The sequence below is a fragment of the Miniopterus natalensis genome, chromosome 3 (assembly GCF_054644295.1).
Source record: "Miniopterus natalensis isolate mMinNat1 chromosome 3, mMinNat1.hap1, whole genome shotgun sequence".
NCBI lineage: Eukaryota > Metazoa > Chordata > Mammalia > Chiroptera > Miniopteridae > Miniopterus > Miniopterus natalensis.
In genome coordinates, this window is record NC_142083.1 from 86,894,962 (window position 1) to 86,922,381 (window position 27,420).

The 27,420-nt window shown below is 45.2% G+C and overlaps 1 pseudogene; it reads left to right on the top strand.

The window, feature by feature from the left end:
• The first annotated feature begins 4,274 nt into the window (after positions 1-4,274).
• Positions 4,275-5,794, top strand: LOC148093548 (elongation factor 1-alpha 1 pseudogene; annotated as a pseudogene).
• Positions 5,795-27,420: the final 21,626 nt, after the last annotated feature.

Genomic DNA, 27,420 nt, shown 5'->3' on the forward strand with positions numbered 1-27,420 from the left:
AAAACCAGAAAAGCAGCAAAATTAGTCAAGTGACACCACGGCTGCCCCACGACCAGTTCTATTGCCTAATGACCCCCCTGCCCAAGTGCTGGCCAACCAGTGGGGACCAGGACCCTGAAAGAGCACATCTGGAAAGCTGATATTCTATTGAGATCCTACCCTGAGACACCCCCCCCCAAGATTTCCACTTGCAAGAGAGATAAATACCCTCAATGCAAAAGACCCAGGGTGCCCTCTCCCACCAGGGAGCATGCCCATGCCATTCCCTTTCCCTTCTCCTTCCCCCACAGGCACGTATCTCCTAAACTCCAACGGACCCCATGAGACTTGCAACAAGGGGAGCAATGGGCAATGGCAGCTTGTCCCTGGCTCACCCCCTGAACCTGTCTCCGAGGCCCCATTTTCTCTGACTTCCCAGTGAGCCAAAGCCGCCCCACCTGGGCTCTCCTGTTGCTCCTTCTAGGCCCTTCCTTGGTTCACTGCCCTGAGTTGTTTTTGCTGCAGCCAATAAATTCTTGCTTGCTTTGATGCACTTTGTCTCTTGAATAGAATCTTTCATTCAAGGAGAAAAGAACTGAGGTCCCTCCTCTTGCCGATAACACAGGGACATGCACATCTGTGACCATTCAGGGATCCACTACATCTATGAGGCTTTTAGGGCTCCATTAGTCTGGGACATGCTGGACATACCCTCCAGAATAAAGGACCCGTTGCCGCACTTGAACCTCTATCTAATCCATGTTAGAAGGATGAAAGGCCAGTTTTGAAGCCACTGGTGGGACCTAATAAGAGAATAACATGCAGATGCCCAGGGTTTGGAGCAAGGCCATGTTTCTACAGCAATAGAACAACATTCCTGACCTGCTTCTAGCTTCAGGAGACATGGAGGATGAACATGCCCGGTAGCAAGAACTGCTGATCATGGCCTGGGTTCTATCCTACCCACCAACCTAAGGACAGGTGGGAGAGCAGCATCCACAACAAGTGGAAGTGTTACAGCCTGGATTAGACAAGGACAGGTGGCCAAGACAATTGGCACCTACCGGTTCAGCACTGCGACCTGTCACACATCTCTCCCCTGCAGACTCACAGAAGTTCACTCTGACAAATCAACGAAGAAGGGAAAGGGGACACATGCTCCAAAATGATGCTTTGCCTCGATCCCTGACGCAGTCATAGTTTCCCCACCTGTCCAAACTCCTGTTCAGCCTTACACACTCACGTACAAATGCTTGGGATGTGGTTAGCTTGTTTATTGGAATAAAGGAGGACTTTGAAAAGAGGGCAACATTTTGCTTTTCTGTAGCCCACCCATCACCTTCCCCAGACTGCCATCCCGGTTCCTTTTCGAGTCTGAGTACCTCACACTCAAACTCCCTTCCTGACTCAAGTCCCCAAACACCCTCAGCTCATCTTCTGTGTTCATGGCCTCCTCAGTCCGCCAATCCCTCATCGCTCTCCAGACCCATAGAACACCCCCCCCACACACACACATTGGATGCCCCTGTCCCTCTCCCACTTGGCTTTTCTCTCATGGCCCCTGTTGGCCTGTACATCTGGGGCTCCCTCTTGTCCCCAACGTCAGGGCACTAATATGAGTTTTCTTCCTTTCTTTCTTTTTTAATATGTCTTTATTTATTTTAGAGAGAGGAAGGGAGAGGGGAAGAGAGAGAGAGCAACATCAATGATGAGTCATTGATCGGCTGCCTCCTGCATGCCCCCTACTGGGAATCGAGCCCGCAGCCCAGACATGTGCCCTGACCACTATTCAAACTGTGATCACCTGGATCATAGGTTGATTCTCAACTGCTGAGCCACGCTGGCCGGGTTCATGTGAGTTTTCAAGTCCTTGCCCATTCCTCCATTCTCCATATTGCACCCCTAAATCCACCCCAATCTAGAAGAGCAATACCTTGGACTTCAAGGAGGAAATTTCAATAGTTTCCCCCCCGCAAAATGGTAGGTCCACCTCCTATTCAGGGTTCTCATCTTCACCCTTAAGCCCCTTCTCCAAAAGGCCCTCCTCCCTGGCACTGGACCACTCACCTAATCCCAAATCTATCCAACATCCCAAACCCCACCCAGGCTTTACAATTGGCTTATCCCGACTACACAGGAGCCCATCCCTCCATGCCATTCCTTGCTGCCCATCTCTGGTCTCAACTCACCACCTCTGGGTCAGATCCTCTAGGATTCAACCCAATGCTCGCTGGCCATCAGGAGGGACAAGCAAGACAACTCACAGGGCAGAAGCTCTTTCTCAGCTTCTGAGTGGTTTTTGCACTGTTTCAGATAGGCACCGCGAATCTGTGAAACGAACGGAGACCAGTGATGCCAGAGCAGGAGGGTCTTGCAGGCCAGGGGTTCTCACCGATTTTCCTGTGCAGTTTTGACGCCTGCTTTTGGAGCAGGCACTCCCTCCGGGCCTCCACATCACAGAAAGAGTCAGTCAGGAACTTGAGCAACTTTCTCCCCTTCCTCTTATGGCCCTGCGGCCACTGCACTGCTCAGGCCATGGGTGCCCCTGGTACCCCTGTTCCAAGTGTGGCCGCCAGATGGTGGGACTGGGGAGGAAGGAGAGGCTGAGCCTGGAGAGCCTCCTTTGAGGCCGAGCTGGCTGGGCCGCTCTGTTCTGTCCTTGGTCTGTGATCACCCCTCCCTCCCTACCCCACCAATGCTTCTTGATTCACTAAATTCTCCTTTCAGAACTTCCAAATTCTGCATTTGGGATTCGCAGATTTCCCTCCTTGTTTTTCCCAAGTTCTTCCTCCTAATCAACCCTAAATTGTCTCTTTGGTTTAGCGAAACATTCTTGGTTTCCCCAAATTCTCCCCCTATTTCCCCCCACCAATGCTTATTTTCTTTCAAAATCTCTATTATCTGACCCCTTCATTTTCCACAAATGTCCCCAAATTCTCCCTGGAGTCTTCCTGAACAACTGATTTATTTCCCTAAAATATAACCTTAATTTGTTTAATTTGTTTTCACACCGCCCTTAAATTCTTTCTTCAATTTCTCATTTTCCCCCAGAACTTGGCCCAAACCCTTATTTTCCCTAAAAATTCTTCATAAGCTCCCAACCTCTTATTTTACCCATTTCTTTCTAAATTCCTCTCCACAATACTGCAAATTCTCCCCTTAATTCCTTGGAACTCCCATACTTCTTGGTTCCCCGACCCGACGACCATGCCTTTGGTTTTCCATCAGAATTCCTAACTCTCCCATGAGTCTCCCTCGCCTGCATTCCTTGGAGTCCTCTTTCCCTTGCAGGTCCCACTCCCACTCTCTTTCTTCGGGTTGTTTCGGGGGTTTTGGTTAATCCTTACCCGAGGATATTTTACCCCCGTTGCTTTTTTAGAGGAGAGATTGGTTGGCTGCCTCCAACAGGGGATGGAAGCAGCAACCCAGGTACGTGCCCCACCGGGAATCGAACCTGCGACCCGTTGGGGCGGGGACAGGGGGGCGATGCGTTAACCCCGGAGCCGCACTGGCCAGAACGCAGGGTCCGCTCCACGGCTCGTCGACTCCCTTATCCCTCCCTCTGATTGGCCGGGTGTGCCATTTCCGGAAGACATCTCCTGCTTCTGCATTGGTTTCTCTCTGCCAAACGCCCGCCCCCCCTCTTCCTCCCGGAAGCTCCTCAGCAGCCTGCAACCTGCGCTCTTCCTCCCGGGCTCCCAAGAGCCGCGTGTCTACACTGGCAGCGCGAGGCCTAGCCGGGAGGCCTCCTGCTGCCCCACGCTCCTTGCTTCCCGGGCGCCGACACTGGCCCTGAAGGCGGAGGCAGCTGAATGGACTTCCATTTCGGGGCTCTAGGAACTCCGATCACGTACCGCGCTGGGCGCCGCCATCTTGCTGGGATTAGGTCACTGGAAGGGGCCGGTCCCTTTTACCAGCCCGCCTGGCTCCCTGTTTGACCTCTTTTTGGGTCACGCTCTCCTCGTGAAGGCGCTTGCATTTTTTACTCTTTTTTGGGTTCAGGGATTTCTCTGAGTGCCCTCTCTGTAGGCTTTGTAGTGGGACTCTAGCCTTTCCCTAGGAGAGGGTGGGCAGTCCTTCCAGTGAGAGCACCTTCCCTTCCTCTGACTGAAGTCAGGGTTCCCCTGAGCCTCCCTGTTCTCCAGCTCTTGCTCACTCCCTCCTTGCAATAGGGAATTCAGTGCCCCCCAAATTGCCCAGCATTATTTTCCCCTGGGAAAAAGATCGAGCGGGTGTCGAGGTTAGACTTCAGGGTAAGGGATGGAGAGGAGATCTCAAGATTAGTGCTGTGAGCCTTTTCGCAACGGGTTTGCCGCCAGAACACAGGTGTCTTGAAAACCACCACTAACAAACCCAAAATGGGAAAGGAAAAGACTCATATCAACATTGTCGTCATTGGACACGTAGATTCCGGCAAGTCTACCACTACTGGCCGTCTGATCTACAAATGTGGTGGGATCGACAAAAGAACCATCGAAAAACTTGAGAAGGAGGCAGCTGAGATGGGGAAGGGCTCCTTCAAGTATGCCTGGGACTTGGATAAACTGAAAGCTGAACGTGAGCGTGGTATCACCGTTGCTATCTCCCTGTGGAAATTCGAGACCAGCAAGTATTATGTGACCATCATTGATGCCCCGGGACACAGAGCTGTCATCAAAAACATGATTACAGGCACATCTCAGGCTGACTGTGCTGTCCCGATTGTTGCTGCTGGTGTTGGTGAATTTGAAGCAGGTATCTCCAAGAATGGGCAGACCCGTGAACAAGCCCTTCTGGCTTACACACTGGGTGTGAAACAACTGATTGTTGGTGTTAACAAAATGGATTCCACTGAGCCACCCCACAGCCAGAAGAGATACGAGGAACTTGTTAAAGAAGTCAGCACCTATATTAAGAAAATTGGCTACAACCCTGACACAGTAGCATTTATGCCAATTTCTGGTTGGAATGGTGACAACGTGCTTGAGCCAAGTACTAATATGCCTTGGTTCAAGGGATGGAAAGTCACCCGTAAAGATGGCAATGCCAGTGGAACCGCACTGCTTGAAGCTCTGGATTGCATCTTACCACCAACTCGTCCAACTGACAAGCCCCTGCGTCTACCCCTCCAGGATGTCTACAAAATTGGTGGTATTGGTACTGTCCCTGTGGGCTGAGTGGAGACTGGTGTTCTAAAGCCCGGCATGGTGGTCACCTTTGCTCCAGTCAATGTTACAACTGAAGTAAAGTCTGTTGAAATGCACCATGAAGCTTTGAGTGAAGCTCTTCCTGGGGACAATGTGGGCTTCAATGTCAAGAATGTGTCTGTCAAAGATGTTCGTCGTGGCAATGTGGCTGGTGACAGCAAAAATGACCCACCAATGGAAGCAGCTGGCTTCACAGCTCAGGTGATTATCCTGAACCATCCAGGCCAAATCAGTGCTGGGTATGCACCTGTGCTGGACTATCACACAGCTCATATCGCTTGCAAATTTGCTGAGCTGAAGGAGAAGATTGATTGTCATTCTGGGAAAAAGCTGGAAGATGGCCCTAAGTTTTTGAAATCTGGTGATGCTGCCATCGGTGATATGGTGCCTGGCAAGCCCATGTGTGTTGAGAGCTTCTCTGAGTACCCTCCTCTGGGCCGTTTTGCTGTTCGTGACATGAGACAGTTGCTGTTGGTGTCATCAAAGCAGTGGACAAGAAGGCAGCTGGAGCTGGCAAAGTCACCAAGTCTGCCCAGAAAGCTCAGAAGGCTAAATGAATATTATCCCCAATACCTGCCACCCCAGTCTTAATCAGTGGTGGGAGAACAGTCTCAGAACTGTTTGTCTCAATTGGCCATTTAAGTTTAATAGTAAAGGACTGGTTAATAATTACAATGCATTGTAAAACCTTCAGAAGGAAAGGAGAATGTTTTGTGGACCATTTGTGTGTGTGTGTGTGGCAGTTTTTAAGTTATTAGTTTTTAAAATCAGTTATTAGTTTTAGTTAGTTACTAGTTTTTAGTTATTAGTTTTTAATGGAAACAACTTGACCAAAAATCTGTCACAGAATGTTGAGACCCATTAAAACAAAGTTTAATGAGAGGGAAAAAAAAAGATTAGTACTGTGATGTGTGTGTGACTTCAGTTTGGAGCTCAGAGTGAAGAGTCGATGTGAAGTCTTGAGGATGGAATCATTCATTCATTCACTCATTCATTCACTCCACAAATATTTACTGAGCAGGTACCATGGCGCAGGCACTGCTCTGGGTGCTGAGGTTACCATGGTGAACAGGACCGACCCAGCCCCATCTCCGGGAGTCAGCATTCCAGGCAGGGAGAGGATGGATAGGAAACACCAGAAGAAGCAAGGTAACTTCAGATAGTATTTGATAAGAGGCAAATACGAACAGGTAATATGATAGGGAGTGACAGCGGTACAGGGCCATTGGCAAAAGCCTCTCTGAAGACATGACATTTAAGTGGAGGATAAGAAGGAAACAGCCATTCAAACATCTGGGAGGAAAGTGTTCCAGGCAGAGTAGCAGCCAGTGCAAAGGCCCAGAGGTGAGAACCGTCTTGAAGACAGAGGTGGAAGACCAGGTCAGGCAGGTGGGCCGGGAGCTGACTGTGCAGGCCTGGTAGGATTTTATTCCCTTCTCAGGACAGTGTCATCTAATTTACATTTTGTAAAGATCAATTCTGCCAGGCGGGAAACAGATCTTAGAGGGCGGGGGGGGGGGGGGGCCGCAAAGAGGCTACTATACTCATCCAAACCAGAGATGAATGGAGACAGGAGCAGAGATGGGACAACGGAAATGGTGAGAAGTACTCAGATTATGAATCTCTTTTGGAGTTTGAGCCAGCACCTCGAGAAACTACAAGGACAGTGCTGCCACTCAGAGAGATGGGGAAACTGGGGAGTAGCAGGTGCTTGGAAGGACAGGTGTGGTAGGCTGAGATGACCCCCCCTCAAATATCCACGTTCTGATCCCTGGAACCCGTGAGTATGTCACTATCAGTGATATGCAAAAGATGTGGTTAAGTTAGAAATCTTGAGATGGGGAGATTATCCTGGGTAATTGAGGTGGGCCCAATGTAATCATGAGGATATTATAAAATGGAGGCAGGAAAGTCCTGATGATAGATGGAAGAGCTTGGAGTGATACAAGGAAAGGGCTATGAGCCCGGAAATGTGGGTGGCTCCTAGAAGCTGTTAAAGTTAGAAAATTGATTCTCCCCTAGAGTCTCCAGAAAGAACCCAGCCCTGTGCACCCACTTTAGACTTGTGACCTCTGGAACTGTAAGAGAATAACATTGTGCTGTTTTAAGCCACTAAGTTTGTGGTAATTTGTTAAAGCAGCACCGGGAAACTAATACGGTGGGGTAGGTCCCAATTGAGAGTTCTGTTTTGACCATATGCATCTTGAGACATCCAGGTGGAGATGCTGAGTAGGGGTCTGAAGCTCAGGAGGGAGGTCAGACTGGAGTCAGGGACTTTGAAGCCATTGACACATCAAAGGAATTTGAACGTCCTGGGCCTGACAGAGGGGCTCTAGCAGAGGGAGGCCTGCAGTGTGTTCCAACCTTTTCCCTGGCAGGGCCCAGTGCTGAAAGTGATACCATCTGTGGGCAAGTCTAGAGTCAGCAGAGTTGGCTGCTCAGTGAAATACCAGCAGCCCGGACATTGAGGCAGCCCAGCCGAGGGATCATTCTCTTGGAAGCCATTCCTGGCTCCTCAGGCACACTGATTGGGAAGCCCTGGATGGCTTGAGTGGAGAAAGGCAAGGACCAAGTTGGGGTTTGAGGATGAGTGTTGGGACCTGAGACCCAGGAGAGGGCTACACAGGATGAGGCCAGGCATCAATAGACATCAAAGACAGGGAGGGGTTATTCCTGGGAAGAGACATGGAGGGGTGGAGTTGGATGCTTGTAAGCGGAGTTGAGATTAGGCTTCAGAAAGAAAAAAATGCTAATTCTCACTGAAGAACAGGCTTTGGGATGCCATGTCAGACCCTTCCACTGCCCTTTATTTTCCCCACCCCCCAGGCCTCCAGGGGGCTGGGTCATTCTGGGCCTTGCTACTTCCTGTTCTGTACAGCCACTGCTCAGAGACTATGGAGCTGTGGAGGCAGCTGAGGCAGGCTGGACTGGTGCCTCCAGGGCTGGGTCCAACCCCCAGGGCCCTGAGAGGTGCCCCCCATCAGGGAGAGCTGACCAGACCCTCATGTCCCCAGGGGCAGACACTGAAGGTGCCAGGGAGAGTCTGCTGTGGATCTGGGAGGAGTTGGTGAGTGAGGAATTTGGAGGGGCAAGAGATAGAGTAGGGGTGGGGGAGAATGAATGAATGAATGAATGAATGAATGAATGAATGAATGAATGAATGAAAGGCAATGTGTGAAAATAGAAAGGGCCAGAGATTGAAAGACAGAAATTGAGAGACGGAAATCAAGAAATAAAGCCAGAGAGAGAGAGAGAGAGAGAGCTAGAGAGAGACCCAAAGAGAGGTAGACACATAGACCCAAAGAGTGAGAGGCTGGAATAGAGACAGACACAAAGAGAGACCCAGAAAGAGATGGAGATGGAGATGGAAAGCAGAGACAGAGACTCAGATTAAATCTAAGAGACAGAGAGATGGAGACAAAGGCAGAGAAATACAGGCAGACAGAAAGACGGGGTATGGAAAGACATAGAAACAGACAGACAGGTGGAGACAGGGAGATGGATACCAAGAGAGGGAAACGAGAGACCAAGAGATTAAGAGTCAGACACACACAGAGAGAGGTAGAGACAGGGAGAGACAAATGGAGAGAGAGCGACAGATCAAGAGACACCGTGAGAAGCAGGATGGCAGATAAGGTCCCGGGACACAGCAAGGACCTGCCCAAGAACATGGTATAGGTAGTAAGGTGATGGGAACAGGGACCACTGTGATGGGATTTTACAGTGGACGAGAAAGATTGGGCTCAACTCCAAGTACAGCATGGGCAAGTGGAAATTTACGGCGCAGGAGCCGCTGGGGGACAGTGGATAGAAAATTACATCAGCAGGAAGGGGGCATTTTGGGTCAAGTGACTCAGCAGGATTCCTGCTGAAGACCGGCCAGAGTGATCAGACATCAGCTGGGAGATGTGGGAGGTGAAGAACCAGACTAGACAAGCTATGGAGAGCGTTCAGGGATGGAGGATGGGGATTATTGCTAAGACTGCATTTTACGAGGCGGTGCACAGGTGGGCCTACGGGAAGTTTCAGGAGCCTGACTAAAGTTAGGTCAAGCAAAGACTCTGTCAGGTCCTGAGCTGGGACCTGCTTCCACCCAGGTTGGGGGGCATGCTCTCTGGGGTGGAATGCCCATGACTCTCCCTTCCCTCCAGCAGGAGAAACTTCGCAGAGCGATGTCCAGCTGCTGGGCCAGCTGTGTAGCCTGGGGCTGGAGACCCGGTGCTGCGGGAGGAGCTGGTTGCCTTCCTAGAAGAGGCCCAGGATGAAGAGCCTGAGGGGAAGCAAGAGGAAGGACACCTGGGGTCTCCTTTCTGGCCTCAGGCCCCGCCCCCCCCCGGACTTGGAGAGGACTATGTGGGGCCCTGCCAGAGTGTTTCCCATGGGCATATGGCATTTTACACTAAGAAGAGGGGTGCTTTGCAGGCCAGATCAACCTGCAGAGGTTCTGAAGCTGCCCGCAGTGAGATTCAGGGATCGGCCTGTGAGCTGTGGGCGTGTTTGAAGATGATGTGGGAAGTTTGCAGAAAACCTGTAGGCGGATTTGCAGAGGTGCTGCAGGAGTGTTGCAGGGAACATGTGGGTCTTTGCAAGTAGAATGGAGATGCTTGCAGATGAGGTTTTAGATGAAGGCTGTCCACTGGCTCCATGAGGCTATTGAGCACTTGAAATTGGCTAGCCCTCACTGGGGTGCCCTGTAAGTGTAGCATACACGCTGAATGCTAACTTTTCAAAGGCTTTAGTATGATAACAAGAATATAAAACATTTCAATCTTAAAAATTAGTTACATATTGAAATGAAAATATTTTGACTATATTGTGATACATAAAATATTACTAAAACAAATTTCACCTGTTTAAGGTTTTTTTATTGTGGTGAAATATACATTAAAATTCATGATTTTAACTTTTTTTTAACCGTTACCAGAGGATATTTTTTCCATTGCTTTTCAGAGAGAGTGGAAGGGAGAGAGAGAAACATCGATGTGAGAGAGACATATCGATGGGTTGCCTCCCGCACGTGCTCTCGGAGTATCAGTGATTGAGCCGTCAACCCAGGTACATGCCCTTGAGTGGAACTGAACCCGAGACCCTCTAGTCTGTGGGCTAATGCTCTAACCACTGAGCCAATCTGGCTAGGGCGCTCATGAATTTGGAAGGCTACAGTTTGGGAGAGATGCAAATGTCTAGGTCAAGAAAAGTTCCAGATGCCAAGCTCTGTTGCCTTCTCCTTGCGGAGTGAGGCTGCTGCCCACTTCTGGCACATCGATGTGTTCACCACCCAGGACCCTCACCCTGTCCTCAGTGTCTAGAGTTTTTCCTGGGGTTACCTCATGTAGACATGATTTTTTTCATTCTCAACCATGTGATAGAACCCAGTCTGCAGCTTCCCCTACCCTCTGTGGAGGTCAGGCTGACCCCAAGCCCCAACCTTCTTGTCACTTCATTAGTCTTTCTGGTGATCCACTCCCTTCAGGATCTTGTTGGTATGAACTCAGGTGTAATCTAAGTGGTTCACACATGACAAAGACACTACTATTATGAGAAAATGCCAAGAGTTTTAGAAGTTACCTCTCAGGGAGCCAGGGAGAAAGACCAGATAAATCATTGTACAGAGCCCAAGTCTGTACTTTTGGAATTCATTTGGCATTCATTTGCTCCAAGCTTCCAAGGGCTATCTCAGGGTGCCTACACCCTGGGGCCATTGCCATTGGGTTAAATCATGCGTGATAGGAGTTTGTCCCTTATTGACAAACTCTGTATTCAAGTTTATAGTTTCTCATCCTCAGAATCCTCCAAGTCCTGAGGATTCTGACCCTTCTCGTGCATGGTAGTCTGATTCTGTAATTCCTTTGTCGTATAGTCCTTCCCCTCCTATTAGCCAGTGCAACAGTTCCTTCTGGTTATGCTGAGATTTGGCCCTAGTTGGTTGGTGACCAGAAGGGCTGGTGGGTCCAGCTTGTGATGGGCCCTGCATTGTCTTATAAGGCAACCTTGTCTTGCCTCATTGGAGGCATCAGCATAGTCTTTCAGAAGGCAGGGTGTGTTAGTTTTCTATTGTTGATGTAACAAGTTACCACAAACGTAATGATTAAAATAACACAAACTTATGAGCTTGCAGTTTTGGAGGTCAGAAGTCAGAAATGAATCTTAGATGGTCATAATAAAGGTGCTGGCAGGTCTGATTTTTTTTTTTTTTTTGGAGGCTTTAAGGGCAGATTCTTCACTTGCATTCATTGGCTCATGGCCCCTTCTTCCATATTCAAAATACAAAAGCCAACCTCTGCCTCCACCACATCCCCTTCTGACACTGCCCCTCCTGCCTCCGTCTTGTATAGTCCCTTGTAATTATATGGGGCCTATATCCCAGTTTCTCTGGAGACGTAAATGCAGGTGGTCTAACTCCCAATACGTGGCTATACCACCGTGAGGGTCGAGAGACACTTTAGTTCAATGAGACCGAGCCAATAATTCAAGTTTCAAGAAGGGAGACAGGGACTAACATAAAGCAAATCACACAGGGTTTCTTTACCAGTTCCCGATGGTTCTCGGCACCAGCAGGCCACCCGGAGGATCCGCAGAAAGACACACACACACGGGGATACGGCCGCGATGGCGTCTGTCACTGCAGCCGTCTGGAAGCTCCCGCAGAGAGGTGCAGGGAGAGCAAGGCAGGGTCAGCTTTCCCGGAGCTGGGCACGAAGCCTGTGGAGGGCAGACAAGCGTCCAAGGATGTGGCCGAAAAGCCCCTGCTTTTAACAGGTCAGTTGAAGGTGTGGTGCGTCTTCGGTGTGTCTTGTCAGGGTCCTACAGAGCTCGGGGCCTGCTTGGAGGCCAGGGCTACAAAGTGTTACTCTTATCATGCCACGCAGGCCTCACAGCTACACTCAGTCACACAAAATGGAGTTACTTATGTCAAGTCTAATACACACATCAAACTTAGATTCCTGACTCTAATACACACACAAATCTATTTCTATAACAGTCCACCCGGGGATTCCCATGGATTTAGTCCAAGGGAATCAGACTAAAAAGGTTTCTCCTTCTGGGGAAGAAGAGTAAAAATCATCTTAAGAAAGAGATGAAGCAAAAAGAAACAAGCAAAACCAAGAGCAATTTCCTTAATCAGAGTCCAAGTATTTTGTAAAGAAGAAAATCCATGTTGAATGAGGGTCACGGGGTTCAGCGCGTTCCAGTTGGGAGTGCAAGGTACCATTCTCCAAAGTGAGAGGAGGGTATCTCCGAGATGGCAGGCGCTGTGTAGTTTCCTGACGTCCTCCTTGGTCGCGATGATCCCAGCATTTGGTACGTAAGCGATGTGATGTAGTTTGTCTATTGGCTTCTTGAGTTGTTGAAGCGTCTTCTTAGTGAGACCCTCAAGTTGTGCTAACTTAGTAGAAGATTTGTTAAGGGTAGGCGGGGCGGTATAATGCTTGGTAGTTAGAGTAGGGACAAGGGGCACAGAAGGGTGCCAAAAGATAGTTGAAGATTCTGTATAAGTAGTATAATGTGTGACATTATTTATAGAAATGTTCATACCATTAGTAAGGAGAGAGCAATTATTCATGCCTTGAATGTTGACATCCCAAAAGGTTTTATGGTCAAAGTAGGAAAAGTTAGAGAAACAAATTACCCAATTATGTCTTCCTAAAGAGTAGAAAGTGGGTCTAGGCTGATGTGGGATTAAAGCAACAGGAAAAGAGTCTGCATAAAGTGCATTATGAGCAATATAGACAGTGGGCGAGAATTCAGTAAGATCTGATTTTTTGAAGAAGTAGGGATCAACGAACAAAAGATCGCCTACAGGTAAGACATAATCTTCCCCTATTTTGGTAGGGATGTCAATAGTGGAGTAGGCTAGGAGATTTTCTCCGCCAATAGTTGTTAGAATAGATATTTTGCAGTCTGCCGTGTCACAACCAACAGGTTTAGAGAAGTCAACTCTTGCAGTAGCATCGCTCCATAAGGGATTAAATCCGGTACCTAACTGCATTAAGTTAAGCATGTCTCTGTGGGCCTGAGTCAAATGGTCTTGAATTTTTATGCATTGCCATTTGAATTGATACATTTGGAATCGAGTATTGAGGTCCTCTAGGTCCATGTGAAGCTTTTGGATAGCTTCATTCTGTTGTTTAGTTGCTTCAGATAATAATCTGATTTGTTGTTGAGTCTGTGCAGCTAGTGCGTAGGCCGAATCGAAAGAAGATGAGACTAACCTCATGATTTTTGCCTGTTCCATGGCCGTTTCTGACATGAAGACATTTAAGTCACGTGTCAGTTTGTTGATCTTAATAGAATTAGCTATAGATACAGTTAGAGAGAGAGATGCCATTGCAAATGCGGCTGCATCAAGTTGTAGGAGTTTCCTAACATTAGAATGAAAACGTTGGGGAAAGGGTGGTAATTGTAAGTTAAGTTGTTGTGAAGTGCATGCAGGTATAAGAGAGGTTACAAGAAAGTCGGAAGGTGAAAAGTACAGAGTGGTGCATTGAATTTGTGGTTTGTAAATAATTCGAATTGGATTATCAGAGTGGGTCATGACAGGAGGTGGTGTTAAAATGGTAGGTGCAGGCTTAATAATACCATATGAATAGATGGAAGGAAAATGTAAAGTCCTTAAACATATGGTGCTATTATAACATCCTCTATAGATAATGCAGGGGTCTAGAGGTGTCTTGGTGAAGCATTGATCTCTCGGGTTTGGTACATGGAAGAAATCAGAATTAGGTAATACTGTGTGGTTAGTAATAGGTGAGAGATGGTGTAGGAAAGCTTTTTTCCACCCTCCTTCGAGGTACATTATCATGTATGATTGATAACCTAGTGATAAACTTCCTGCGATTCTAAAGGTGTTGTGAGTGTTAATCTTTGCACCAAAAGTAGAAAACCAAGAGGTTGGTTTCATTCCATAAGAGACATTTTAAGTAAGATTAATCCTAGGGTCTAATACCTGAGAACAAAGATCCCAATGAGTTTTGTCTAAAGGGAATGGTGTTGGTCAGGTAACATTTTCAGGAAACTTGTACCATTTCTGCATAGTGTGAGGTGCTGCACACTAATCAAATTTTACTGATATATTCCTATACTTTGTGATAGGAAAAGGGCCATAAGAGTAAGGATGATATCTAAAGGGTGCAGCTTTAGTGTTAATGGAATGTACTGGAATAACACCATATGGTAGGTTAGGATGTAAAATCATGAATTTGTGAATGGAACAGTCATGGTATGTCTGACTTTCCCTTGTTAAATTGATACTAGAGGTGTTACTTCTGAATAAAAATATAGGAAATGTTGTTTGTTGAAATTGGATAGACAAAAATTGGAGTGTGATATTGCCAATAAGTGAGGCATTTAGATTATCGGGTTCTTCCCTTATTAAGATACGAGTAGAGTGAAGCCAATTGTGTAAGATTGTGTCTATTTTTGATGTAAATGTCATTGTACTTGTTGTGATGTTAGAGCAGTCCTGTGGTGAGTATTCAAGAGCTTTTATAGGTGTTTTTACGCCTGCAATCATAGTACTTAATAGTTGTTTGTATAATATTTCCTCTGCCTCAGCATAAGTGAGTACTATTAAGCATGCCCCTCTGTTTTGGTAAGTTCTATGTGTTTTGGGTAAATCCTAGAGCCGATGGCGTTCTGAGCTTAGATGCTAATGTGATTGTTTTTTGATAGGTATGTTTCTGTAAGAGTTCCTTCACCGGTTTTGGTAGGAAAGAAGGGTCTCTACAATAAATTGCCTTTTCTATGAATGTAAAGCTTTGATCGAAAGGGTCGGTATTATTGAGAGGAAAAGAATTATTCACTATGCCTGCCACAAAACAGATTTGATAGATGGGACCAAATCGAGGTGCTTCCCATAATTTGGGTTCTATGGTGAAATCATCATAAGTGACAGGGGAAATTAGATCAGTCAGCACCTGAGGTATATGTCTAAAAGGCCCAAAATTATTGTCCTTCTCTAGGTATTCTTCAGGTGTGATTGTATCATCTAATGGTGTCCTCATATGAGAGGCAAGTGCAGCGCCTTCAGAGGCACCCATAGTGCACTCTATTCCAATGCAAAAATTGCCAAAGGTTGGAAATTTTGGAAACTCTGTAAGATAATATTGATAATATGTTATGTCACCTTCCTTTACGGTATGATTAATAGGATGTCCTTCAGGGAAGCCTTCTGGTAATGTGGGATTCAAAATTGGTGGTGATAAAAAGGGTTTGGGATTCATGAAAGTTGGAGTGGTTGGTGAGGTTTCAGGAGCAGTGGTCTCTATGGTTGAGGATGTTTCTGTTGTTTGTTGAGGCGGCTAGATTCGAACTAGTATTGTCCTCACCATCATACTCATAGTCCTCTATATCTGTGTCATCTAGTTCTCCTGTGTTCTAAAAACTCATTAAGTGTTCCACGAAGGGTACTACATTAAAAGTTGCTCTTTGTATACAAGTATTGTTTTCTTCAGTGCTATAAGGGTTTATTGACTGTATCGGCATTATGATGGATCCTCTCCATTGTAAAAGGGTATCATTAGAGACATGATAAGTTATTCCCTGTGGTTCCCGAGATTGAGTGTCAACAATTGATACAGATCTAGTATGTAATGCATCCTGAAACCATTGAAGTTTCACACAGTCTTTAAGTTGTGTGTGATGGTATGCTCTTAGAGTAGTCTGATCTTCATTTAAAGCTTGTAGCTGACAATACTTCTGTGTATAATAACTGGGACATAGTTTATGTGTAGCAGTGTAATATAGAGAAGTGTTGAAATCAAAGTGTCCTATAGTTAGAGAAAAAAGAGTATTGTTAGTGAAGATATAAGGAGGGTGAAAAATGTAATGTTGTGGAAGTTGTTCTAAAGTCATGTTATGAAGAGGTGGTTCCATAGTCATAGCTGCTGCTATAGTATTTGGTTTTATAGTAGTAGAAGTAGAAGTTTCAGAAGAAGTTTCAAAAGAAGTAGCTATAGTAGGAGAAATAGTTGTGCCACTGCAGATTTTGAAGAGTATTACAGAAGCTAGAGTTATATAAATGACTCCTCTTCCTCTATCATTTGCATAAGTTCCTCCGATTCTTTTTCTCGTTGGGTAATAGCTGGGCGGAAATGCCATTCTGAGGTTGATTCAGGAGCTCCTAGGCTTCCTAAACAAAGTTGAGTAAGAAATTCTGTTGGTGTGGACAATGAGAGTATCTGAGGTGAATTTCTATCTTCTGCATAAATTGCTTGTTCGGCTATTGTTATATAATCTTTCAGCATAGAACTCAATCAATTGCAGCCTGACCTGGTAAATATTCAGAAAGGCTTTGAATATCATTAAGGGTTCCTTGAACTATTTCTATAATTCCACCGAGAGAGCAGAGCAAATAGGTTGTGGGTTAAGCAATCGCATCTAGTAAAGCAATCCTAGTGTACCATGAGGGGTTGATAAGATCAGGATAGAGTCTGTGGTAATGTCTCTGTTGTGGCGGTGGGTTCAGGTGTGAAAGTGGGTAAAGAGGAGTAGAAGGTTGTAAAGGTTGGGTTGCAGTAGGTGCTGAAGGGGTATGAGTAGGAGGTTGTGGTAAAGCCACAATATCAGCAATATCTGGCGATGGAGGAGGAGTAGGATTAGAAAGTTGAATAGTATCAGGTGATGGGGTAACTATATTTCCTTTGACATTCCGAAGGAATTAGGTTATGTTGAGCTCCCATCGCTCCAGGATAGACCTGTCAGGATACAGACAGTGTGATTATAGAACCAAGATGTGGGGGTAGTGAGGTTGGAAATGATACCATGAATTATTCCTTGAAGATGTTCGGTATCATTAGGTGTGATGGGTGGAGTGTATGTTCTCCATTGGCACCACATAAGAGTCAGGGTGCCCATCGCTATGGCGAGGAGTAGAGTAAGAGTAAGAAGGAAAGTAACGATTTTCACAACGGTCCCTAAACGCATCCTGTGAGATAAAGACTATAAGGATTTGTAAGAGAAAGAAAGAAGGTATGGCTGATAGAAGTGCGTAAAGCAATATGATAAGTGTAGGCCTCAAGTAAAGGGTTGAGAATGGCATATCTTGGTCTGTTGTAAATGTCCCTTGTTATTTACAGTCCAATATAGCGAGGCTCCACTGTGTGCAATTATTTCCTGTGGGGATAAGGAGCCATCTTTAGGATTTTTGGTTAAGATTTTATAAGGTAAATTTCTATGAATTTTAGGTGTAGGTGGAACAAATTCATAATCTGGGATTTTTTCAAGATGAGGAGCATAAAGTTCTTCAAATGGTGATAACCTCTGTGGTCTAGGTCTGCTATTTAGTAAAAGGGTAGCTCTATCTAACAGCTCTTGTAGAGACGTGAAGTGTCTGTCCATCATCAAAGTTTGAATCTTATGTTTAAGAAGACCATTATGTCTTTCAATTGTACCTGCTGCTGTAGGGTTATAAGGTAAATGAAAATTCCAATCAATATCACATTCCTGTGCTAATTTCTGAACTTTTGCGGCTGTAAAGTGTGAACCTTGATCTGATTCAATGCATTGTGGAGGACCAAAATGGGTCATCCAACTTTGGATTGTTTTAAGAGTAGTATTGGCATCTGGGTGATTAGAACCAATTGCAGTTAGAATTCCAGTGCATACATCTACTAAGGTACAAGCATATTTTTGGGTAAAATGTACTGATAATGGACCAATAAAGTCAATTTGTAGAAGTTGATTAGGAAATAAGGGTTTACTAATTCTAGGTGGTTGTAAAGCCCTAAACATCTGAGTTCCTTTACAAGTTTCACAAGAATTTACAGCTGATTTAATATCTTTAATGGGGGTCTTAATATTTCTTTTATAGAACCAATTTATGAGTGAAGAGTGTCCAATGTGTCCTAAATTAGCATGAATCTGTTTAATGAATTGGATTGGTAGAATAAGTTCTTCCTTAGGTTTGTCAGCCATGTATTTGCCATCTCCCTTTTTTAACTTGATAGTTGGAATTGGAGGTATAAAATAGTTACCATCCTTGTCTTTCTTAATGGATAATTTGATGGGTAATGATTTAGTTCTATCAAGGATTGTGACTTCTTGATCGGGTGTGAGCCCTTTAGCTAATTGATCTGCTACTTGATTGTGTAATGTAGTAGGTGAGTTGTCTGTAGCGTGTGCACTAACATGTGTGACATATATCTTAATCTTTTCTGAAAATTCATCTAACTTAACCCAGTAAGGTTTGGACCAAATTTCCTTTCCATTAATACTCCGATCAGTTTCTTTCCATTTCCTAGACCATAATATAACACCATTATATATGGCCCAAGAGTCGGTGTAAATATACACCTTAGCTCTATGTTGTTCTACAGAGTCTCACTGCTAGGTATGCTGCAATGAGTTCTGCATGCTGAGCAGATTTGGACTCACCCTTTGCTGTCAGGGCTTGACATGTCGCGGGATTGAAAGCCGCAGCTCTCCAAGTATGTCGGTCGCCGGACACGGAGGCTGATCCATCTGTAAACCAGGCATTTTTCAAGGTGGGTGAGTATTTCGGTCCGTGCCCTCCAATGGGTTTTGCCATTGGGGCAAGCTTGTTGGCACGGGTAGGTGGCTCTACCTCAAGCTTGCAAACCTCCTCGGTGAGGAGGGCTGGTTCTCCAGCTCCGCTGGTACTACGCGAATTGATATACCACTTCCATGCGAGTACCTTCTCCTCAGTTTGGCTACCTGCCAATTCTTCCGCTGACATATCTAACCATGCCTTGAGTGGCAAGGTACTCCTGACCTTAATGGGTTGAAGTCCCGTCAAAGGCTCAGGATGCAATAATGCAGCATACAAAGTCCAAGTTAACTTTTCATAAGGGGAGTATTTAAAATGAGAATATGGAAATTTTTTTGGACCAAAATCCCACTGGAATTAATCTAGGCTCATCTGGTGACTTTTTGTAAAGCCCCCAGTGACCATGATCCTGTAGGAAAGCTATGTCTAATACTATCTTATCTCCCGGTCTTATAGACTGGAGGGTAGAAAAGAGGTGTATGTACTCCTTAAGTTGTTGAAAAGCCTCCTCCTGTTCCTCATTCCAAACAAAATCGATTGCTTTCCTGGTGACTTTGTAAATTGGTTTAGCTATGTCTGCTAAATATGGTATGTGTTGCCTCCAGAACATAAATAATCCCATAAGTTGTTGTGCTTTCTTCTTGTTAGTAGGTGATTTTAGAGAATCTAATTTATTAATAACCTTCTCTGGAACAGATCTGCCTTGAGAGCTCCAGTTAATGCCTAAGACGGTAACTTGTGTGCCAGGCTTTTGTATTTTGTCTGGGTTAATTGTCCACCCATTTTGCTGCAAATAAGATACTAAGGAGTCTAAGTCTTTTCTCAAGACTTCTAAATTGTTGTTGTATAGCATGATATCATCTATGTACTGTATGATTTTTGAGGTGTATTTTGTGGGAATCAATGTGAGAAGCTGGAAGATTGTGAGCTATGGTGGGTGAATTTTTGTAACCTTGTGGTAATCTTTTAAATTGATATTGCTTTCCTTGCCATGTAAAAGTAGTAAACTGTCTAGAGTCCTCATGAAGTGGGATGGAAAAAACATGTCTGACAAATCCACTGCTGCCATATATTTGGGCAGGTCAGATTGGATAATATTAATAACTTCAGTTGCATTAGGTAATGTTCCTGGAAGAGTGGGTGAGACCTTATTCAAATTTCTGTAATCAATGGTAATTCTGTATGTTCCATTAGGTTTTTTAACTGGCCAAATTGGACTATTATAAGTGTGAGATCTACCTATTTCAATAATATCTTCTTTCAGTAATTTCTCCAATGCTGCTGTGACATCAGCATGGCCACCCTTGAGTGGATATTGGGGAGTAAAGGAAGCTTGTGTCGGAGTAGGTGAAGTAACTGGCTCTATATTGATGGCTGCTAGATTGGTATGAAACTTCGTAATTGCCAAACTCTTGATTGAGGAACAGAATATATTAGAAATGACATCCATGTCAATTAGGTTAGCTACGTTAGGTGCTGTATATAAGGTGCAGGGAATTTTCCTATCTCTACAGAGAATAGTGCATTTAAGTGAGTTAGCAATAATGGTATTTCCTGTAACTCCTTCAATAACAATAGATTTTTCCATTTGAATTAGAGAAGTTAGAATTGTATAAAGAAATCTGTGATCCAGTATCTACAAGAAAGGTGGTAGGGATAGTGTTGGAATTTATGACTATATTAAGTGTAATATAAGGTCTATTATCGGTATGTATATAGTGTATACCTGAGAAATCAAATTGCTTACACTCATTTAGATCATAATTCCTTTGATAATCTATCGGCCCCCTTCCCTCAAATACTGTGGTCGGGGGCCCTTCCAGTTTCCCTGTTGACTGAAAGTGTTTCCCTGTTGCTGCCTACGGGTTTCGATTTGGGGAAGAAATTTGATTCTGATTCTGATAATTTTGTCTATTAATGTTGTTGTTATTGTTGGACCTAAAAGGGTTGTGATTTCTAAAAAGATTGTTAAGAGTTGTTTGTTCGTGGGTAAGAAGGTTTTTTGAAAAAAGGATTGTTAGATTTCCAGTATCCTCCTTGTTTCTGTAGATATTGAGGCCTATTATTGTTGCCTGAAAATTGTTTTCTGGGCTTAAATGACATGTTCTGTTGACCTCTAATGTTAGTTAGGAAAGCAAAGGTAGATTCTATGGGTGGTTCCTTGCCTTTTTCCCTTGTTGAAAAGGTGAATTTCTTATCCTGAATTAAGTTCTCATGAAGAGTAATCTTAGTTTTAACTTCATTAGCAGTGGTGGCACCAGAAATTAAATTCTGGAGTTGAATTTTGTATCCTTCTGGTGCATTTCTAATTAATGCTCTTATAATGCCTTGTATATTCTGGCATTCCCAAGGGCTGTCGTTTTCTGGATGGGAGACACCATTCAGAATGACTAATTTTCTGAGCTGTTTCTGTAATTCTCCTAATGATCTCCACTCTCGAGAGAATTGTGAGGAAGTAAAATCTACAGTTGGAAATGCTCTCCTCCAAGCTTCAGAAATCCACTGCCATAAAGATTGAACTAAATCTCTGTTACTTTCCATAGCTCTCTTTACCTCATCCTTTACTTTAGAAAGTTCGATTGCATCCACTACCTGTGCCAATTCGTCTGCACTAAGCGTGGTGGTATGTCCTCCCTTTTCAAAGATAGAAACTAACCAATCTACATCTGTCTTGTCTCCTTTAATAATAATTTGTCTAAGTTCTGATAATTCCTTTCTGTCAAAAGATGTAAATTCTACAACCTCTTCAGGTTGATTCTCTCCTTGTTCTCTCTTAATAATCTTCTTTCTGACTATGCGGGTTTGGCTGAGTATTTGTTAACTACCTTTTTTGCCAATTCTTTCCCTCTGTCATTATCTTCCTGCAAATTGTGGATAGTATGTAGCAATATAGGTACTATCTCCTGAGGTGGTGCTCTCTCTATCACTGGTATGAATGTAGCTGGATTATGGGTTACGTCAGCATTAAGCCTGGGTGTATGAGCTACAGTATGTTTCTTTCTCAGCGCGTCCTCTAGGGTGCGCCACTTACTCTCTCCTGGGATGTTTGCCAAGGGAGGTTGTTTACGCGTTAGTCTCCTCCAACAGGCCCTGAGTTTCTCCATCTTATTTTCTAACTGTGAATCTAATTACTGGCCCATTCCTACCAAAGGGATAGATGGAATTAGGTGTGGGAGCCCTTTGGACTACAGAAGTACAAATATCAGTGAGAAAAAGAAAAGAATGTAGTTTGGAAAGTAATTGAAGGATCCTTCTTGAAATTTTAGTCATTAGCTCTGCCATAAAATATTTTCATAACTCGTCCACCTGGACGGTTTAGAAATTCCACTTTCTTTTTCTCAAAATTTAGTTTGAAAACATATACACCTTATTTCAAAGACCAAGATCGTTTATGCCACGACTGAGTCCTACACGTAATCACGCGGTTGGTACAATCCGCCAACACGGGTCCGAAAGGAACCAGGCACACGATTTACACACCAGGGATACGCTTGCCTGTTTAAGCTTATTGAGATACTTGGCATCGATTGTCCACTGACAGTTCTACGGCCCGAACTTCCTCCACAGTCCGGTTTTATCTCCCACGCAAGCCGCCGGGTAGTACAATCCGCTACCTCGGGCCCCTTGGGACAGAGAAACCCCTTTTGCCCTCCGGCCGAGCCTTTGGGAGTAGGTCTCTCCTGGGTGCGTCCCGCAGGTGAACGGCGTTAAAGCTTGTAATAGTGGGCAGAGATCCGAGAAACTGAAAGCAACGCACGATCCTTTCTCAAAATATCCTAAGTTCCAAACGGTGAACGCGCATAGATTATAGTGCACTGAACTCACTTGGTCAGAGAGCAGGTGTATTTCCCACAGTTTTCAAAGTTTCAAACTGATACAGCTAATTCCGGGTATATCCAATTAAAAACTTTTTAAGCTGACATAAAATTCAAAGTCTAGAATTAATTTAGAATGTGTGTATTCATCTGTAATACACACCAACAGGTTATATCCTGCTGTAAAATAAAATCCTGCGTATACTGCCAATTCTTTGGCACAGTCCTGCCGACTACGCCAATTGTCCCAGTTTCTCTGGAGACGTAAGCGCAGGTGGTCTAACTCCCAACACGTGGCTATACCACCGTGAGGGTCGAGAGACACTTTGGTTCAATGAGACCGAGCCAATAACTCAAGTTTCAAGAAGGGAGACAGAGACAAACATAAAGCAAATCACACAGGGTTTCTTTACCAGTTCCCGATGGTTCTCGGCACCAGCAGGCCACCAGGAGGATCCGCAGAAAGACACACTCATGGGGTTCGGGGATGCGGCCGCGATGGCGTCTGTCACTGCAGCCGTCTGGAAGCTCCCGCAGAGAGGTGCAGGGAGAGCAAGGCAGAGTCAGCTTTCCTGGAGCTGGGCACGAAGCCTGTGGAGGGCAGACAAGCATCCAAGGATGTGGCCGAAAAGCCCCTGCTTTTAACAGGTCAGTTGAAGGTGTGGTGCGTCTTCAGTGTGTCTTGTCAGGGTCCTACAGAGCGCGGGCCTGCTTGGAGGCCGGGGCTACAAAGTGTTCATCTTATCACGGCACGCCGGCCTCACAGCTACACTCAGTCACACAAAATGGACTTACTGATGTCAAGTCTAATACACACATCAAACTTATATTCCTGACTCTAATACACACTATATACAAATCTATTTCTATAACAGCCCACCAGGATAATCCAGAATTATCTCCACATCTCAAGAGCCTTAATTTAATCGTACCTGCTGTTGGGGGGAAAGCTCCAAAGTCTAAATTCAGGATTGACTCTGAAGAAGTGACACATAGCCTCATTCAAATTCATAAGAACTTTAATAGGAGAAACTTAAATGCACGGCAAAGCAGTGGTTCCCAGTGGGCTGGTGGGAAAAATCCGTATCCCTCCCAGGACAGGATCCCTTTTCACGGGGGGTGAAGTCAAATCAGATGCTGGGTAGTCATAGACCACAAAAAAGAACAATGCATTTCTAAGTTAACAGATAACATCAGGCAGTTGTCACATTCTATACATTCATTAACTCCTTCCTGGAGGCATGATGTTTGTCTTGAGTACATTGTGGTTTTCTGAGTAATCAGCCCAGCCTGAGGCTACAGAGAGTTAGATAATCACAGAGAGTTGGACATTTGCCAGTGGCTTGCTGCTGGAGCCATATTGCATCTCTAAAGTGAGCTCCGCTACACTCCACCCCAGAGGTAATATGGGTGCTTCCATTCCATGTGACAATCTTCCATGAATTGCCTTGCACACTTTGTACCACAATGGCTTAGAGTCTGAGGGGAAACAGCAGTACACTCCACAGAAACCTAGCATAATCAACAAGCAGGTGACAGCTCCTATTAGAACCCCCTTGCCGGGTATGATAAAGACTGAACCAAGTGGACAGAGGGTCAGTCCCTAACTGCTGGATGGTAGAGACTTGGCTCTTCCATGGGAGTCTGTTGGCGGCAGAAGAAAGCATTTCCCCTGGACCCGGTAGTTCTTACTATGGTGTAGGGCCAATGTGTGAGCCCAGTTGGCAAGTAGGTTACCGTGCATGCTATGGCAGGAAAGACTAAGAAGCTGCAGGCACGAGCAATGGTGAACTATAAGCTTCAGGCAAAATACAGGCTACTTTGTCAACTGTACTGAGAGCTGTGGCTGGGAGTGGTTCTGCTCTGGTTTACAATACCACATGGAGTTCCTGGCTGGGGATGGGGCAATTGGGATGCTAACATAAGGAGAGAAATCATAATACAGTAAACCCTTAGTTTTATGGACCTCAATTTAACAGACTTTGGATTTAACAAACTTTGGATTTAATGGACAAAGTTTCCGGTCCATATGTCATACGTGGAAATTAACACTGTTAATTTTAACATGCTTTTAACCGAGATTTGCTTACAATTAAATCAACAGGTGTTTTTTTTTGTTTTGTTACTTCACTGTTATTTTTAACAAATTTTATCAAGTAGACCATATGTTGGTCAAAACACTGTAGTAATTTTGCCAACATAAGTAAATGTCACATATCTACGACTCACCCACATATTTAAATCCAAGAGTCACTGCTCTTAAACAATGTTCGGGGGAATGATTAACACATGATCACACAGAGTCGCATGTGGTAATTGGTTCCGCTGTCCCGGGGCATGATGTTCTGCAGCAGTTTGGCACACGCCAGCCGATGTTCCAAAGTGCACTAAGCCACGCCCCAGTCATGTGCACTTGCTTGTTCACAGTGACTGGTGAATGTGTACATATACTAGGCCTGTTCAGTATAAATTTAAAATGATGTATGTAATGCCCGGCTGGTGCAGCTCAGTGGTTGAGTGTCGACCTATGAGTCAGGAGATCACAGTTGGATTCCCTGTCAGGGCACATGCCCCTGTTTTCAGCTCAATCCCCAGTAGAAGGCGTGCAGGTGGCAGCTGATGGATGATTCGCTCTCATGATTGATGTTTCTCTCTCCCTCTCCCTCCCTCTCTCTCAGAACAATAAAAACATACTTTAAAATAAAATTATGTATGTATGGTAAAACACATCATTGTAACGCTAACCTTAAAGTATGTACAAACAGAAAAGAGTCAGTTTAATGCTAAATCAAAAATTAGAAGTCAGGCAAAACTTGGAGTCAGAAGTGTCTGTGTCTCATATATGTGAACAATATGGCATTAAAAAGCAAACTGTATCAGCCATTAAAAAAAGACAGAATTTAAAAACTGTGTTAATATGTGATGTAGGGGCAAACACCAAGCTCAGAAAACATGAAATTGGCATGTGAAACCTGCTGAAGAAGCACTGTTGGGGTGGGAAGTGCAACAGCATTCTTGTGGGGCTCCAGTTTGGGAGGTTGAATTGAAATCTGCAGCAATGAAGTCGGCAAATCCTATGCAAAGCAACGATGGATGGATGGCTTTGGCGCTTTCGCAAAAGGCACAGAAATATGAACAAACGATTTTACGGTGAAGCTTCAAGTGCTCCAACAGAACATATTGAACAATTTAGACAACAATTAATAGAGTGTGTAAATCACAAAATGCGATTACAGCCTCACATTTACAATGCTGATGAAACTGGCTTGTTCTGACCTTCTGTGCTTGAAAACACACAAGCCTCCAAATATGAAAAGTCAACACCTGGGAGAAAAATCAGCACAGCTTTGTACCAGCACCAGTGGATTGCATAAACTGACACCTGTAACTGTTGGCAAATCTCGTAAACCTAGAGTTTTAAAAAATAGAATGAATCGTCATTACCTTCCAGGTGTGTGAGGTCCTGTCCTGTGGTGAGTGATAGAAACCAGAAACGATCCTTGGGGCCAGCTTCTGAGGATCGCTGCTGATGTGGATGATCTCAGGTCACACTTCCTAGAGGAACGGGAGACAGGATTTAGAAGGTTAATGGAGGAGGTGCTGAAGGGAATCAAGGCGGCACACAGCCAGGCAGCTAGCAGGGGTCAGGTCTGACTGGGGACCTACTGCAGCCTGAACACAGGGGCTCTGGAGCACACACTGTGGCCAAGTCACCTCACTTTGGGCTCCAGAGCCCTGTGCCAGGCTGTCCCTGGCTGCTGCCTGCTCTCAGGAGTAGATGTGGGGAAAAGACTTTGGTTCAGCTGAGGGAAATCTATACTGCAGAAGTATCTGCGGGATGAAGGAGGAGCTTGGAGTATAGGAACTGAGCAGGAAACCAAAACCATTCCCTCTATTGTGTAACTGCTTTGAAGAAAACTATCAGGTACTTTGGCGGGGGGGGGGGGGGGGGGTCAGCTGCTTTGGAAATTACAAGTGGCAATGAGTGGTGACAAGGCAGGGTGGGATTCTGGGCAAAGGTAAGATGGGAGATTGTGAAGGGACCAGAACATAAGTCAGGGTTAAAGGGAGTAAGAAAAGGGAGGAAACTCCACACCTAGAGGGAAATGGCTTTGAAGAAAGGGATTGAGAGCTTAGGGGGAGAGCCCTCTGGGCTGTGTGTGTGTGTGTGTGTGTGTGTGTGTGTGTGTGAGAGAGAGAGAGAGAGAGAGAGAGAGAGAGAGAGAGAGAGAGAGAGAGAGAGAGAGAGAGAGAGAGAATTATGTCGGTGGTGAAACAGCACCAGGTTTTAGACCAGTGGAGTCAGACAGGACCTGGGTTCAGCAACCTTGGTACTTGAGTTCTGGCTAAGAAAGAATTCAGAGCCAAGACTCAAACTATAAAAGAAAGTTTATTTAGAAGGTCACAGAGGTAGAAGAAGTGATCCTGATCCATAGAAGAAATGGGCTTAGGAAACAAGTTACAGAGGCAAAGAAAGGCCCTTGGAACTTGGGAGAAAGAGAGAGGCAAGGAAAACATGCCTGGGGGAAGGGGAAAGGCATGGGCTTGCTCCATAGAGAGATCTGTGCTAGGTCCTCCATTCTCAGGGCTTTTAAGGATGGGGATTTTAGGGGCAGTCCCATGGGAGGATCTCAATAGAATATTAATCAGCTTTCCAGGAGTGCCCTTTCAGGGCTGTGGTCTCCACTGATTGGTCGGTGCCAGGATAGGGGGTCATTTGAGTCAATGCCAGCCATGGCATCGCTTGTCTGCTTTTGCTGCTTGTCTGGGCCTGAAGCTGAAACACAACTGAGGCCCAGATGTATCTGACGCAGACCAGAACCTCATCGTTCTGGGGGCTTAATGCTTTAGGGCTATTCTCCGGCCCTTTGTTCATTCCCCCTCAAAGGGGGGTCTATAGCACGACTAGCCACATGCCAGGAGAGGAAAGGTC